This window comes from Mastomys coucha, unplaced genomic scaffold (genome assembly GCF_008632895.1).
Source record: "Mastomys coucha isolate ucsf_1 unplaced genomic scaffold, UCSF_Mcou_1 pScaffold13, whole genome shotgun sequence".
Classification (NCBI taxonomy): Eukaryota; Metazoa; Chordata; class Mammalia; order Rodentia; family Muridae; genus Mastomys; species Mastomys coucha.
In genome coordinates this window covers 64,228,382-64,245,046 of record NW_022196895.1, presented here as the reverse complement: position 1 = coordinate 64,245,046, position 16,665 = coordinate 64,228,382, and the positions used below count along the sequence as shown (strand labels likewise).

General features: G+C 39.1%; 1 protein-coding gene across 1 annotated transcript in view; it reads left to right on the top strand.

Moving 5' to 3' along the window:
* Fam210a (family with sequence similarity 210 member A) overlaps positions 1-16,665 on the top strand; it is a 42,058-nt gene that overhangs the window by 994 nt on the left and 24,399 nt on the right. The window lies entirely within an intron of this gene.

The following is a 16,665-nucleotide window of genomic DNA, read 5'->3' as shown; positions in this document are numbered from 1 at the left end:
GCTTTTCCGAGGTCCTTGACCGGTTTATAAACCTTGAACTAAATGGCTTCCTTTTAACAAGTATGACAAATCGATTTTAGATAACTGGGATTGTGTAATCTGTTATAGGCCATTATCGAGTTTGAGAGTTAATTTCCGTTCAAATGCAAAGAGGTTGGTCCTAGAGACCCAAAGCTCTGTGTGCATATTGAAACATTGGAGTTTGTTGTATTCAGTGATTGAGGCAACCCCCCACCCCCCGATAATTGCTGTTGTCTTCTTAGAGAAAATAAACCTGATTTTGACTTTAAAAGAAAAATAATGACAGAATTTCAACATGTAGCGCAGGCTGGATTTAAACTCATGATCTTTCTACCTCAGCCCTCCTAAATGCAGTGATTACAGGCAGACACCAACCACACCTACCTTAAATCTTTCTCTCAATGGATTAAACCTGAGCTACAAGTTTATACAATTTCCACAGTATATTGATGTTATGAGTTATCGGTAAAGATCTTCGAACTTTGTATCTTTGCCTGCCTTTCCAGAAATTGAGTTACAACAATGATAGCTAATACTGTCATATTTTTTAGTATCAAACTAAGTGTTTCCCACATCCCTCTCTCTTTTCTTGCTTAACCCAATAGAGTAGTTAGGATTGTTTTTGTTTTTCAGATGAGGATTAAATTCGTTTGCCAAAGTTAGTCTGGTAACTAGTGGACCCAGGATTTGGTCCCTGGACCTCTATGCTAATAATCAAACAGGGTCTAGAAGGTCACTCAAAACTGAAAGTCGCTCAGCATGTAAATTTTCAAAAATATTTTTCATACTTCTTAAACTTCCAGTTATCATGTTGAAAGAAAATGACAGGTTAAGGGTGTTGCTTTGCCAGTCAATGAGTTCGACCCGGACTGTAACCATCATTTTCCTCAGGTTCATTAAACAAGTGCTACAAAGTATCTATTTAGTGAATGACTGAATCTCCCAGGAGGCAGGGAGACCATTTAATTCATATTTTTAAAAAAAATGTAGCAGGGAATTTATTTGAAACCATTTATAAAAAAGTGAATATGTGTCTTAGAGGAACACTTTTTTTTTTCAAAGATTTATTTATTATGTATACAATGCTCTGCCTGCATGCATGCTTGCATACCAGAAGAGCGCACCAGATGGTTGTGAGTCACCACGTGGTTGCAGGGAGTTGAACTCAGGACCTTTGGAAGAGCAGTCAGTGTTCTTAACCTCTGAGTCCTCTCTCTAGCCCCATAGGTGCATTTTTAAGGTGTGGCTTTTGTTTTTAACTTGGGTGTAGTTTTTGAAACATGATATTGTTTCTAAGGTGTAGATTAAGATGCCTGAGCTGTTTAAGAATGATCTTGTTCTTTGGCGGCAGGAAAGAGTGTAAAGAGTTTGACACTGGCTCGGCTTTGTCTGCCTGTGCTGGAAGTTTATATCTCTTTAATGCAGAAAATGATTCTTTTAAAACTGCTTTTTTCTAGAATTGCAAGGAATATTGAATTGAGGAATCTACAGCTGGTGATCTAATATCTAATTAAATACTTATATCTAATATCTAATCAAATACTAATATCTAATCAAATACTAATCTCAGGGTTTGTTAGGGTATTTTGAAGGTATAGTTACTTGTTGACTTTCAAGGTGATTACTGTCAATAACAACCTCTATCTTAACTTAGATATAGTTGTGTTTTAATCTTGTGTCTAACTTTCCTGTTGGTTTTATATTGCTGGAAAAACCTGACTATACAAATGTTGTACTGAGTGTTTCCAGAGGTGACACTTAAGAATATATTTTGTTGATGTAAGGTCATTGTCATTATGACAGATTCCATAGACACTTTTTAAACTTTAGTATGTTTGACCATATTCTGTCTTTATATCCTCTATCTGTTCCTCTCCCACCGTCCCCTTCCTTTTGCTAAGATACTCCCACTTTGACTTTGATGTCATACTCCTGTTTACATACATAGATGCTTTTATCTATAAAATCTAGGGTCCACATATGAACAAAAACCACAGCAATATTTGTCTTGCTTAGTCAGGCATATTTCACATAACACAGTGATCTCCAGTTATATCCATTTCCTAGCAAACGGCAGTATTTCATACTTTGTGTGGTGGTGTGGGTGTGTGTGGTGCATATGTGAGTACAGGAAGAAGTATGAAAGTCAGAATACAACCTTGGCTGTCAGTCCTTGCTTTCCACCTTGCTGGAGACATGGTCTCTGTTATACCTGTAGTCTGAGCATTTGGGGATCGTCCTGTGCTCTCCCATCTCATTGTAGGGTCACTGAGATTCAAGGCAGGCACTGAGAGGACCAGCATTTGCATGAGTTCTGGCAAGTCTAACTGAGGTCATCACAAATGCAGGCAGACCCTACCCACTGCGCAATCTTCCCAGCCCCATAGTTTCATTCTTTATGGCTACATAAAATTATTTTGTACATGTGCCACGTTTTCTACATCCATTGATTTGTTATTTTACACTTAGGCTGAGTCCAAAGTTGGCCACTCTTAAGTAGTGATGTAGTAAACACGAATGTAGAAGTATCCTGTAGTATATGGGCTTGTAGTTTCTCTTCTGTTTTGGGATGTGTGTGTGTGTGTGTGTGTGCATGTGCCCATACACATATGTATGCCAGGAGTGGTATCACTAATCAATATGGTTTGGCTTTTGGGTTTTCTGCATTGGCTGAGCTGATTTATATTCTCATCAGTGGTGTATAAAGATTCTCTTTTTTACAAATAACAATATTTGCTGTTTTTAATATCTCTGGGGGCTCTGTGTGTTTTATGTTGGTGTGTGTGTTTGTGTTTGAGTAGAGTTGTGGGCATTTGGACATCATAGGACAATCTTAGATCTTGATTCTTGCCCTTCTACTTTCAGTTTTTAATGTTGGCCCATAGATCTCACGTGCTCTGCCTTTCTTACTATTTTTGTCTGACTGTTTTAATTCATATGCGTTGTTTCCAGGATAATGTTCTGTCTTTGATTTATTTTATTAGTGAGAATTTCCACTGAAATTTTTATTTGGCATGTTGAGGTTTTCAAAAATTTTCTATTTTGATGTTTGCCCCTCCCCCATTTTCGTGTGTGTGTGTGTGTGTGTGTGTGTGTGTGTGTGTGTGTGTAGTGTGCATGGCTGTGTATATACATGTTTACATTGTGTGTGAGTGAGCGTGCATGTGTGTGAATATGCATGTAGAGTCCCAAGGTTGATATTTTCATTGAGGCAGGGTCTCACTCATACCCAGAGCCTCACCCGTGTGATTCTGGCTAGCCAGCGTGCTCTGAGGGTCCAGCTTGCTCATGTTGCTTCCTTCTAGGCTGGAAATTACAGGTGGTCCACCCAGCACTCACATAGTTTCTGGGTAACAGAACTCCAGGCCTTACACAGACTCAGCCCTTGCTCCAGCTCCAGTGTTTGTGGTTTTTAATAGAATTCCCTTTTCATATCCCATACTGCCTTCCTTAGTTCATCCAACTGATTACATACATTCTCTGTGAAACCATTGTCATCTTTGATTTTGTTGAACTTTCTTAAAAAAATTGTTTGGGATCCCATATACATCACTCACAGTGGAATTTATTACTATAGAATGAGTATGTTGTGAACAAGTCATGTTGCTTTGATTTTTCATGTTACTTACTTTTCTGCATTGAGAATTTTCTGGGATGGGGGTCCATGATTAGGTATTTGAATCACCCCTATTCTTTGAAGTTGAAGTGTTTTCCATATCCAAGCAGAACTGGCTTACAGAAGAATTGAGATGTACTCAACAGTATAGCTCAGCTAAGTACTCCACTGTATGCTCAGACACTGAGCCCAATTCCAGCACTACTGTAACATAGAATATTTTCTGCAGAAAAAAACTATAACTGATGAAGACATCCACTAAGAAAATACATTAATAGGCACTTGGAAACAAACCGATACTCTGTTAAACTCTAGTGACTCAGAATAAAGGAATTGCCACAGTGTTGTGCATAGTAAGGTATTCTCTACTAAGGGAGGGAAAGTCAAGAAACAAGCAGAGTAAGGCTGATGCTTAGGGTCAAAAGAGAGAGGAGAGATATCTGCAGGGAGAGGAAGGCCATACAGGCCTTCCTTCTGTCCTGACCTTTTTGGTTTCTTTTTCTTTACTTTCTTTTCAAGCCTGGCTTTCCCACAGAGCATAGGCTAGCCTGGGGTTATCCCAGCCTCAGTCTTCTACAGGCAGGATTGCTTTAGTTTGTCTGACTGGACTCATATTCCTTTTCTCAGTCTACCTTTAGTCGCAGCTGCTTTATCTCCGTCTTTCTCACCCTTCATCGTCTGTATAGCCTCTCCCTTCAGTTACAGTATCTAAAATACCATGGGAGATGGGCCTCTGGGTGTGCAGGAGCTTTTGAGTTTCATTGATTGAGTTGGGAAGGCTAGTCCACTCTCTTGCTGGGACCTTGACTACGTAATGGAGAAAGGAAGCTAAGGAGCAATCATGCATTCATCTCTCTCCTCTCCTGCCTTTCCCAGAGTGAAGCCTCCTCCCTCTCCCAGGTTTTTCCTCCTTGTCATCGTAATGCCCTGGCTGGCTGTCCTTCCTTAGAAAGTCAGCTGAAAGTAGGACTCCATGATGGGGAAGGCTTTGTAGTGACGATGGTCTAGAAGTGACAGAGATGTAGGCAATCATGGCCATGAAGGAGTTCATGGTGGAATATAGCTATTGATAATGCCAGTGGAAATGTACAAAGTGTTCATAAAGTGGAGTGGCTAAGGTGTATCATAGGGTGATATTATTAAAGAAGTAAGAAACTGAGGCACCAGAGTGTTTGGGGGCAAAAACAAAATCTTCAATCCTGATTCTTTTTTTCAGAATTATTCTTAACATGAAAGTAAGAACCTCTGTAGATTTTTAGCTTCTAAAAGTACCATTCCTACTTTAGAGAACTCTTAAGTTTTCTTTCTTGAACATACCAAATAGCTTTGAAATGTGATGCATTGAGCTCTGCTCATTTTCATACAAATTGGTTAACTTTTGTATTATCAAAAGACTCAATGGGATTTTTTTAATGTTTGTTTGTTTGTTTGGGATTTTTTGTTGTTGTTTTTTGGGTTTGGATTTTGAGGGTTTTTGCTCTGTCGTCTAATTCAAAATAGATCTTTGACCTTCATACCCTTTCTTTTAAACAAACTTTGGATAGTAGATTTCTAAACGCTCTTTCCTTTTCTTCACAAAATATCTACAACATAGTTGGACTAGCTTTAAAACTAAAGTCATTTTCTAAGCACTGGCAAAGTTCACAGTTCAGGCAACAGGTGGAGTTGATAGCATTCAAAAAGCCTTCCCTCAACTCCTAAATGTTGCTTAAAGAGTCTAGCAATATGAATAGGAAAAAAAGAAACAGATGGAAATTTTGTGTATTTTGGAGCACCTCAGAGTAGGTGACAGCTTTTCACACACCTGGCTTTACCAGTGAATTACTTCCTGCTTCAGGTAGTGAGGTGGACTTAAGTTGGCTCTAACAGTAAAGGAAACAATAACAGAGAGTTTAAAAGGCAAGGAAACACCTTGAGTTCTAGAGCTCTAGCTCTGCCTTGCCCATGCTAGGTTGGCTCCAGGCAGGACACTGAAAAGTTGTCATATGCTCCTATTGCCATGTTGTTCTGCTTCTCCATGGCGTGAAAATCAGTGGGCCCAAGAACTATAAGTAAATTTCTGCAACTATAAGCCAAAAATGGCACCTTGAAAGGGATCTTCCCTACGTATTCTCTGTACCTTTTCACCTGCCACTTCCGCCTGAGTCTAGAATAACCATTCTCCATTGAGTCTAAGTTGTTCTCCTAAACATATCCTGGGTAACCATCATGTGGTCACTAGAGTTCACACCATTTTCTTATTTTCCTTTTTCCCCTCCTTAATATCCATTAGGCTTATAACTCACACTTGATAAGTTCCTCACATCATGGAATATTTCCCTATCATAACTAAGTTGAAGGCAGTGACCATATTTTACAAATTTGTTCTTCATGTCAAAGGGTTACAGCTCTGTGTACTGTCCAGTGCTTGGTCAATAAAAACACATATATTGAGTTTAGTTTCATGTCTTTTCCTGGAGAGACATAGCAAATACCTAAAGTGAAGACAAAGAAACTAGTCAAGTCTATCTCATTGAGGGGCCTCCAACTGCCTGAGTCAGAAGAGTTTTCTTCCTCCAGGAATGAATGTTTTCATTTATAAATTATGACTATTTTACTTTGGTATAAGAGGCTCAACAGAAAACAGTGCATTCTGGTCCATGGTCCTGGAAGGGCTACAGGAGTGACACTTAAGCAGTGTGTAGCAATAGTAGATGTTTACTAAATATTTCATGGTACTTTGCTGGTAGTGACCTAAAGCAGTAGAGGGCTCTGCTGTAGGAGGCAGAAGCAGGACAGCAACCTTGACTGCCAGGACAGGAAAGAAGCAGGACTGCTGCTTTGACCTGAGGTACCATCTGCTTATCTGTACCTGCTCACCTGTACCAGCTAGAATTATGTCAACTTGACACAGCGTCATCAGAGAGGAGGGGGCCTCAATTAAGAAAATGCCTCCATAAGATCCAGTTGGAGGCAAGCTTGTGGGGCATTTTAATTAGATGTGGAGAGCTCCCATTCCTAGGCTGGTGGTCCTGGGTTCTATAAGAAATCAGGTTGAACAAACAAGTAAGCAACACCCTCCATGGCCTCTGCTTCAGCTCCTGCCTCCAGGTCCCACCCCTGTGTGAGTTCCTGTCCTGCTTCCTTCAGTGATGATCTATGATGTGAAGTGTGAACCAAATGAACCTTTTCCCCCAACTTAGTGTTGGTCATGGGGGACATTACCCAAGTATTTTCAGGAACCAGGGGTATGTTTGTGCTAATTCATTTCAGACATACTCAGACTTCACATGCAGACACATGGTATCAATTGTAGTTTAAGAAATGCTGTCAAGTTAAAAAGACCTGAAAGCAGTGGTCAGGAAGAGGCAGACTAAGGAACATATCATGATAATGTGAATAAAAATACTATGTAAAGGGACATTCTTACCCTTTGTCCAAGTTTGGGTTTTATTGCTATGAAGAGACACCATGACTAAGGCAGCTCTTATAAAGACAAACATTTAATTGATGTTAGCTTACAGTTTCAGAGGTTTAGTCCATTGTCATGGTGGGAAGCATGGCAGCCTATAGGCAGACATGGTGCTGGAGGATCTTGACCCAGAAGGAGACTGCATTTCATATTGGGCACGGCCTGAACATCGGAGATCCTCAAAGCCCATCCCCACAGCTGCACACTTCCTATAACAAGCCACACCTCCTAATCGTGCCACTTCCCATGGGCCAAGCATTCAAACACTAGAGTCTACGGGGGTCTAACCCATTCAAACCACCTCATTCCACTCCCTGCCCACCCCTGCCATAGATTCATAGCCATAACATAATGCAAAGTGCTTTTAGTCCAACTTCAGGAGCCCCATCATAGCCTCATAGTCTATCGTAGCCTCAACAATGTTTAATGGTCCTAAGTTCTAAGTCATTGCTGAGAGATTTATGCTACCTCAACTAGAATCCCCTATAAAGTCAAAATCAAAAAGCAGATCACATACTTCCAACATCACAGGATGTACATTTCCATTCCAAAGCATAGGGAAGGGAGCACAGTGAAGAAATACTGAACCAAAGCAAGACCAAAACCAAGCTGGGCAAACTCCAAACTCTGCATCTCTGAGTCTGATGTCACAGCGCTCTTCAGATCTCCAGATGCTTTCTGGGCCTCCATGCAGGGACACCCCTGCCAACACTTGTGGCCTCAGTGATTTTCGTTAAGTAGCAGAGGGTGATTCCATAGCACCTCTATTCTCTATAAGCTAGAGCCATGTTGCTGAAGCTGGCAAGTTTTTCTGCTTGCTGGGGCTGGAACATGGCCCCTTTGTTCAATTATTTCTTCTCCAGTTTTCTGTTTTCCCAGGTTTCCTTCACTGCTCAAGCTCAGCTGTCCTGAAACTTGCTCTGTAGACCCAACTGACCTTGAACTCAGAAATCTGCATGCCTCTGTCTTCTGAGTAGTAGGATTAAAAGCGTCTCGACCCTGTCTTGCCCTAAGCTGTTCTTTAATAGATCTTTATAATATAAGCATTGCCACTATGCATCAAGTTTTGGATTAAAGCTTGTGTTGATCCACATCAAAAGCATGTAACATCCTACATCAAGATCTGTATCAAAGGCCTGTGTCTTCTACATTCAAGATCCAGGTCATGGGCATGTTGTCTTCTTGCCTCAAGATCTGGTTCACAGGTGTGCCCTCCTGTTTTGGATTGTAGTTCATTCCAGATATAGTCAAGTTGATAACCAAAATTAGCCATCACAATCTACTCCTTGTCAACTTGACACATACCTCCTTATATCCAAATGAAGCATGATACAACCTCATACAACCACAAAGGCATTATAAATTTAGAATAGGTGTCAAGGACCCTGGGGGAATAAGCTGGGTGGGATCATGCCCCAAGGTTACCACTCTTTTAATTCGATTTAATATCTTTAATCTGTTTATCCTCGATCACAGGATTTAGCTACATTCCACTTCCTGATACCCTTTACATAACTGAACATACTTTAATTTCTGGTTCTCCTGCTTCTACCTCCCCAGTGCTGAAATTGTTGGTGCACACCACCACACATGGTTTATGCCTTGCTGGGGATCAAATGTAGAGATTTGCTTTGCTCTGCTTTGCTTTGCTTTGCTTTGCTTTGTGCTTTGCTTTGCTTTGATTTGCTTTGCTTTGCTTTGCTTTGATTTGCTTTGATTTGATTTGATTTGTGCTTTGCTTTGCTTTGATTTGATTTGCTTTGGGACAGGGTTTCTTTGGGTAGCTCTGGCTATCCTCTAACTTGCTCTGTAGACTAGGCTGGCAGCGGCGGCGGCAGCAGCATTGAGCTTTCTTCATAGTGATTACTAGAGTGTCTGTGAAAGACCCCTGGGGGAGACCCCCACTCAAATCTCGGGAGGACGTACACCCAAGGAATCATGAGAGACCACATCTTGATGTAATTACAAGAGGTATTTTTAATTTTGAGGGTGCCCTGGTTCGGCACCACACCTATCTCACACAGGAGATAGTGGAGCCGACCACGAGGCTTGAAAGTTAGGGGTTTATATAGGGAAAAGGTCTGAGGGAACAAAGGGATCAGTGTGGTCATACATGATTGGCTAGTTCAAATATTAACTATTACGTGCTGAACAGAGTGCAAAATTCCTAAGGTTGGTGTTAATCTGAGTCAACAGAGCATCTGACCTTAAACCATATCTGAGAGGACCAGATGGTCCATTACTTAGTGTCTGCCAGGCACGTCTTTGCAGGCCTGGGCCTTGGACATGTCCTCGTTTGCCTAGACATATTTTCCTCTATGTTTATAGTTTTATGTCTTCTTGACCTGCCAGCTCTTATGATATCTAACAACTTGTTTGCTCCTTCCCAGGCCTATGTGGCCAGTTTGTGATGGATTCTTAGGCCCATAACTTTTCTTTAATTTTTCCTTTCATCTGCACCACTTTGCATCCCCACCAACAGTCCATGTGAGTTCCTTTTCAGCACAGCCTTGCCAGCTGTCACTGTTTTTGATCTTGGCCATTTTGACTGTGGTTAGATGAAATCTCAACTTTATTTATATTTTCCTTTCCCTGATTGTTAAGAATGATAAGTACTTTTAAGTTTTTTTCATAGCCATTTTTATTTCTTCTACTTAGAATTTTATGCCTGCTAGTCTAGCAATCTGACAGCTTTGCTGCATGCTTAATCCTGTTGGCTTGCTCTTAACATTGGATCTCTTTGAATGGCCCAGTCTAGTCTGGTTTGTTTTCATATAAAATGGTATTAGATGAGAGCAAGATGTCAAGTTTGGATTGTCTTGTAGAAGATTCTCCCAGTATCACTCATTGAAAAGGCAATCTTTTCTCTCCAGTGTTTATTTTGGTACCTGTATTAAGAATCAGATGGCCATAGATAAGAGGGTTTTATTTCTGGGCTCTCTATTTTGTTCCATTTAGTTTTGTGGCTTGTTTCTTTTAGATGTTTGTTGTTTAAGTTTGGTTATTTGTTTTATATGAGTGTTTTGCCTGCATATATGTATATAGACATATGTGCCTAGTTCCTATAGAAGCCAGAGGATGTGAGAATCCCTGGAACTGGTGTCAAAGTCCAGGAGTCACTCCACAAACCACATGTACACCGATCTTAGTCAGACAAGGATATTTTATTGAATACATACCCTAAGACTGATTGATCAGAGAAGTAGCTCAGACTCAGGAGCTGAAAGCTACGACTCCAAATATTTTTCAGGGTCAGTATATATAGACAAAAAAAACATAAAAAAGCTCATAAGCAGGGGAGGGGAGGGCTGCAGGGTGACCAGCCTTTTTCCAAGTTTTTTTTTTTTTTTTTTTTTTTTTAGTAGGTTTTAGACCTAACAGTTTAAGCTGACCTATATATTGGTTGGTCCTGAGTGGAGCTTGTGGTGGAATTTCTTAAGATTAACAAGCCTTAGAACATACATAACATAATAGGGTACGTGGTCAGCATGATCCTGCTCTGAATTAAGCTACTTTTCTGTGTCAGTAACAATATGAAATCACAGGCAGGCATGGAACAAAACGCCTACAAGTTATGTATGCTAGGGAAGCAGGCTTCAACAACTAGAATAACAGACAGTTGAGTTGCCCTGTGGGTTTTGGGAACCAAACCTTGGATACTCTGTAATATCAATCCCTAGCCCATCTCTCCAGTCTCAGAGGTGTCTGAATTTTAATGAAAGAATAAAGATGTTTTGATTAATGCAGCTCTGTGGATGCCTCCAATTCTCCTTTTGTTCAATATCACATTTCCTCCTATTTTGGATCTTTCATATTTGCCTATGAATTTTAGGATTGTACTTGAGAGCTTTTAAGGAGAAAATGCTGGGCTTTTTGTCTTTTTTTAAAATAGAGATTCCACTAAATTGTTTTAAATGCTGTAGAGATTTTAACAGTGGTAATTCTGCTGGTCCTTGATAGAAGTCTTTTCTTTTGGTGTGTGTTTTTAATTTCTTTCATTAACACTTTTATAAATATAAAGGGTTGTAGTTTTCTTCCTTCATTAAATATATTCTCAAGTTGTTTGTGAATGGGATTGTTTAGAAATGTTTTAATTTTTTTCATACAATATATCTGAACACAGTTTTTCTTCCTCCAGCTCTTCCCAGATTTCTTCCCCTTCCTACCCACCCAACTGCCCATCCTTTTTCCTGCCGCCCCATTTCTCTCTTGGGGGAGGAGGACAGGCAAACAACCAAACGAACAACAACAACAAACCATGCTGGGCAGTGGTGGCACACGCCTTTAATCCCAGCACTTGGGAGGCAGAGGCAGGCAGATTTCTGAGTTCGAGGCCAGCCTGGTTTACAGAGTGAGTTCCAGGACAGCCAGAGCTATACAGAGAAACCTTGTCTCTAAAAACCATAAATAAATAAATAAATAAATAAATAAATAAATAAATAATACAAACCAGAATAAAAAATAAGAAGAACAAAGAAAAGTCAGAAAACAAACACAGAGACAGATAGACCTGCATGCACATGCACATACAGGAAGTAAAAACACAAAATCAGAAACCATAACATATAAGCATATAAGCAAAAGGCCAGTAAAACAAAGATTGGCCCAGCAGCAATATGAGACAAGTCTACAGAAATACCATAGTTAATTTTCTGTTGACCATCTACTGTTGGGCATGGGGCTACCCTTAAGTGATACTGCATTGGACAAAACTAATTTTTCCTTTGCAAACAGATGTCATTTGAGGATAGCTTCTTGGTTAGGGATGCCAGACCATGTTCATATCCCTCTCTCAGAGCTGGGACTTCATGTGGCTGGGAACCTATGTGGTCCCTGGGAGATGATATGTGTTGGTCCTGTTGTTTTTGAAGGATGCTGTTTCCTTAGTACTGTCCTCTGGCCTTTATAATCCTCTAGCCTCCACCATTCATAGCTCCCTAAGTCCTGAGGTGAGGGGAGCCATTCCATTTAGGACTGCTTCAGAGTCTCTCACTCTGCCCATTGTCCAGGGGTGGGTCTCTGTTAGTTTCCATCTGCTGCAAGAGGAAGCTTCTCTGATGATGACTCAGCAGAGCACTGATCTGTGGGTGTGGCAGAATAGTATTAGTCATGTTATTGCTATGGTCCTAAAACAGCAATACTATTTAGTTTTCCCCTAAGCCCATGGCCTATCAAGTCTCAGGTTCTTAGCCACCTGAGCAGTGTCAGGCATGGGTTCCATCTCATGGAGTGGGCCTTAAATCCAATCAGGTATTGGTTGATTGCTCCCATGTTTGCACCATCATGCAGGCAGGTCACCATTGTAGATGGCAGGGTTTGTAATTGGTAAAAAACACTTTCCAGTACTGAACACTAATGAGTAGGGGGTTATGGTTCTAGTTAGGAACTACTTGACTTCTCTCTTTTCAGTGAAAGAGGTAGGTGTTGCCTTCAGCAGTGGGACCTTACTATCAGTTTGTAGATAACAATAGCTTTGGGAATGGCCTGAAATATTTGGGAGTTTCCATGGGGCCCTTTGATCCAACAACTCAACTAGATGAAACCCATTCCCAGAACTGGAGGCTACATTTGAAAGATGTCTAGTTGGATTATTTGATGATTCTGTTTAGATTTCTTTCATATATTTAAATATTTTAAGAAGCTTTTTCATTAGTAGGTTCCATATAACCCCTCAAATGGCTCTCAGTGTTAATGGTCCTCACATATGGCTAGGTCTTCAGTTCAATTCCATTGATCAGTGTGGGTTTTGTCCCAGTAGCTTTCTGTTTTCATTACTATAGCTCTGTTGCATAATTTGGAATCTGTAAAGTTAATACTCTCAGCAGTTCTTTTATTATTCAAGATTGTTTTCACTATCCTGGGTGTTTTAGGTTTTTATATGGGACTGAAATTTTTTTTTTCATTTTATGTGAAGAATTGTCTTGGAATTTTTTGAAAGGGATTACATTGAATGTGTAGGTCAAATTTTGGTAAGATGGCCACTTCTTTATATTAATCCTACTGATCCATGAGCTTGGGAGATTGTTTCCATCTTCTCGTACCCTCTTCAATTTCTTTCTGTATTATCTCAAAGTTTTTATTATACAAATCTTTCAGTTGCTTGGTTAGAGTTATCCCTCAGTGTTGTTGTTTTGCTGTTTCTTTTCTGTGAGGTTATTGTGAAAGGTATTTCCCATTTCTTTCTCAGTCTGTCATTTTTATATAGGAAGGCTAATAATTTTATGCGTTAATTTTTTATCCTGCTACTTTGCTGAAAATGTTTCTTAGCTGTAGAAGCCTTCTGGTAAGAGTTTTTAGAGTCATTTGTGTATACAATCATTTCATGTGCAAATAAAGATACTTTGATTTTTTTCCTATTTGTATCCCTTGGTTTCCTTTTGTTTTCTGATTGCTCTAGCTAAAGTTTCAAGTACTATATTGATTAGTTATTGAGAGAGTGGACAACCTTGTCTTGTTTCTGATCTTAAGCTTTGAGTTTCTGTTTATTTAGGTTGATATTGGCTGTGGGCTTGCTTGTAGCCATAGTTTTTCTAAGACTTTTATCATAAGAGGATGTTGGATTTTGTTGACAGTAGAGTAGTTAAGTCATCCACTATCCTAGGTGAAGATCAGTATGTGATTTTAGCTTTAGTAGCATTTCTTTTACGAACTTGGATGCCCATGTGTTTGATACCTTAATGTTTAGAATTGCAACATCCTCTTGGTGGATTTTTCCTTTGATAAGTATGTAGTGTCCTCCCTCATCTCTTCTAACTAGTTTTGAAGTTTTATTTGTCAGATATGAAAATGGCTATACCTGTTTACGTCTTGTGTCCATTTGCTTAGAATGTCTTTTTCCATCCTTTTACTCTGAGATGGTGTCTTTCCGTGATGTTAAGTTGTGTTTCTTGGATGCAACAGAAAGATGAATTCTGTTCTTTAAATCAGTCTGTTAGTCTGTATCTTTTTATTGGGGAATTGAAAGCATTAATGTTGAAAGTTATGAGCTGCTAGGTTTATTGATTTTCTGTTATTTTGTTGTGGTTTGGGTTTTCCCCTTTTGATTTACTGGTCTTTGATTACTTATCCCTTGTATTTTCTTGGATGTGTTTAACCTCTTCAGAGTGAAATTTTCCTTCTAGTGCCTTCTGTAGAGCTGGATTTTAAGATAAATATTGCTTAGATTTGGTTTTGTCATGTAGTAATCTTTCCTCCATCATTGAAATGGATAGTCTACCCTAGCATCTGTGGTCTCTTAAAGGTTGTAGTACATTTGTCCAGGCCCTTCTGGCTTTTAGAATCTCCACTAAGAAGTCATATTTTACTCTAAAGGGACTGCCTTTATGTTACTTGGTCAGTTTCCTTTTTGTCTTTTAAACTTATTTCTTTGTTCTGTACATGTACTGTTTTGATTATTATGTGTTGTGGGGAATTCCTTTTTTGTTCTTGTCTATTTGGGGGTCTGTGTGCATTATATAACTTGATAAGACACCTCCTCATTTAGGTTGAAGAAATTTTTCTCTGTGGTTTTCTTGCAATATTTTCTGTGCCTTTGATTTCTGTTCCTATCATTTGAGGATCTGGTCTTTTCATAGTGTCTTAGATTTCCTTTGTGTTTTATTCCTGTTTTGTGGGTTTTGTTGTTGTTTATTTGTTTGTTTTATTTTGTTTTTGATTTAACATTTTCCTTGACTAGACACCTATTTCTTCACCAGGTCTTGAACACCTACAATTCTCTTTTCATGTCTTGTACTCTGCTGGTAAAGCTTATCTCTGAGAATTTTTTTTTACTTTCTCAATTTTTCACTTCAGTTTTCTCTCAGTTTGGGTTTTCTTTATTGATTCTATTTTTTTGTTAAATTCTTTTATGTCATGAATAGTTTTCATTATTTTGTTCCACTGTTTCTCTTTTCACAGACTTTATTATGCTATTTATTCATTTTCTCTTTAATGTCCCTGACATAATCATAATTGCTGTTTTGAAGTCCTTGTCTTATGCTTTAGCTCCATTACCTTCCTCATGGCCTAGTTAGTAGGGTTAATGGTTTCTAGTGGAAGCATATTGTCTTAGCTTGTGCTAACATAATCCTTGTGTTTTTGTGTTATTTTCTAGGCATCTGGAGTTCTGATAACTGAAGTGACTCTAGGTGTTGATACATGATCTTATCTTGAGATAGGAGGTTATTACAGAGCTGCAGAGCTGAGGAGAGAATGGAGATCAGAATGGAGGACAGGAAGGAGTATGAATTGCTGGCCTTAGTTCCAACTTGGTATGGCCACTGGGGGTTCCAGATAGATAGAGTCTCTTGGTATCTGAGGCTTCTGACATCATGGAATGGGAGTGGCTAGAAGGGAAGGGCCACTGGAAGGTGAAAACTTGGTCTACGCCAAGGTTAGGAGCAATTCTCAAGGAGCTCATGTTTTAAGTTGATAAAAATGATAGATTTTGCATGGTTAATTTTTGTATCGTATAGCTTATTGAATTTGCTGTTCTGCAAATATTTTGGTAGACTTTAGCTCTTTTTATGGATCATATCATTTGCAAACAAAGATAATTGTACTTCTCTTCATATACACATGCCTTTTATCTCTTTTCCTTTCATAATTGCCTTGGCTAAAGTGTTTTATTGAAAAAGAGTAAATATCCTTGTGTTCAGACATTAGAAGAAACATTTTCCAGTCTTCCTCATTTTATTTTGTTATATGTAGGATTTGTGTTGCATACTGAGTCTTCCATACCTGATATTTATTGAGTACATGCTTTTTCTATATAAAGATGTCTATAAAGAGAATCAAATTTTTCATTAGTTTTGTTGTTAAGTCTTTTTAATTTTCAGGTATTGAACCATAGTGCACCCCAGTAGTAAATCTTATTTATTATGCTGTATAAATTTTTGACTGTGTGGTTAGAATTGATTTGCCAGTATTTTGTTAGGGATTCTAATGTTCTTTGTTCGCCCATTATACTACATGAATCCTTGTCTAGTTTTAGTGTCAGAGTAATGCTAACCTTGTACAATGAAATCTAACTTTAATTGGAGTATAGTGTCCACGTCACCTTGAAATAGAATATATCTAGTTGCTATCCTCTTAAGGAATTGTATGGCGTGTGTGTGTGTGTGTGTGTGTGTGTGTGTGTGTATGTGTGTGTAAGAAGAAAGAGGGTCACATATTTGGTCACAGAGTGTTGACTATGAAAGTAAGGAGAAGGGGAACGGTGGTTTTTATAATGTTACCCCGTGCCCTTTACACTAGGATTTTGCATAGGTCAAAGAAAGTGGCCATGGTTTGAGCAACTCAAGATGAGAAGATGAGGAAGGGAAGCTACATTGTATAGTAGTATACTTTAATTATCGTAATAATTACTATGACAAAAATATTAGTAGCTACATTTTAAGGAAGAGGATAAAAACTAACAAAGGCCGAGAGCTTGATTGTTTCGCATGCAGAGTTCGGGTTGTCATCAAGATGCTACATGCCAAAAGTGAGTTGACTCAAAAAGACATTGCTTACCCCAGAGGAGATAAGTGTATATTATGGATCCAAATAAGTGATGATGTCATGGGAACACAGATTTAAGTTACCCAGATTACATGCT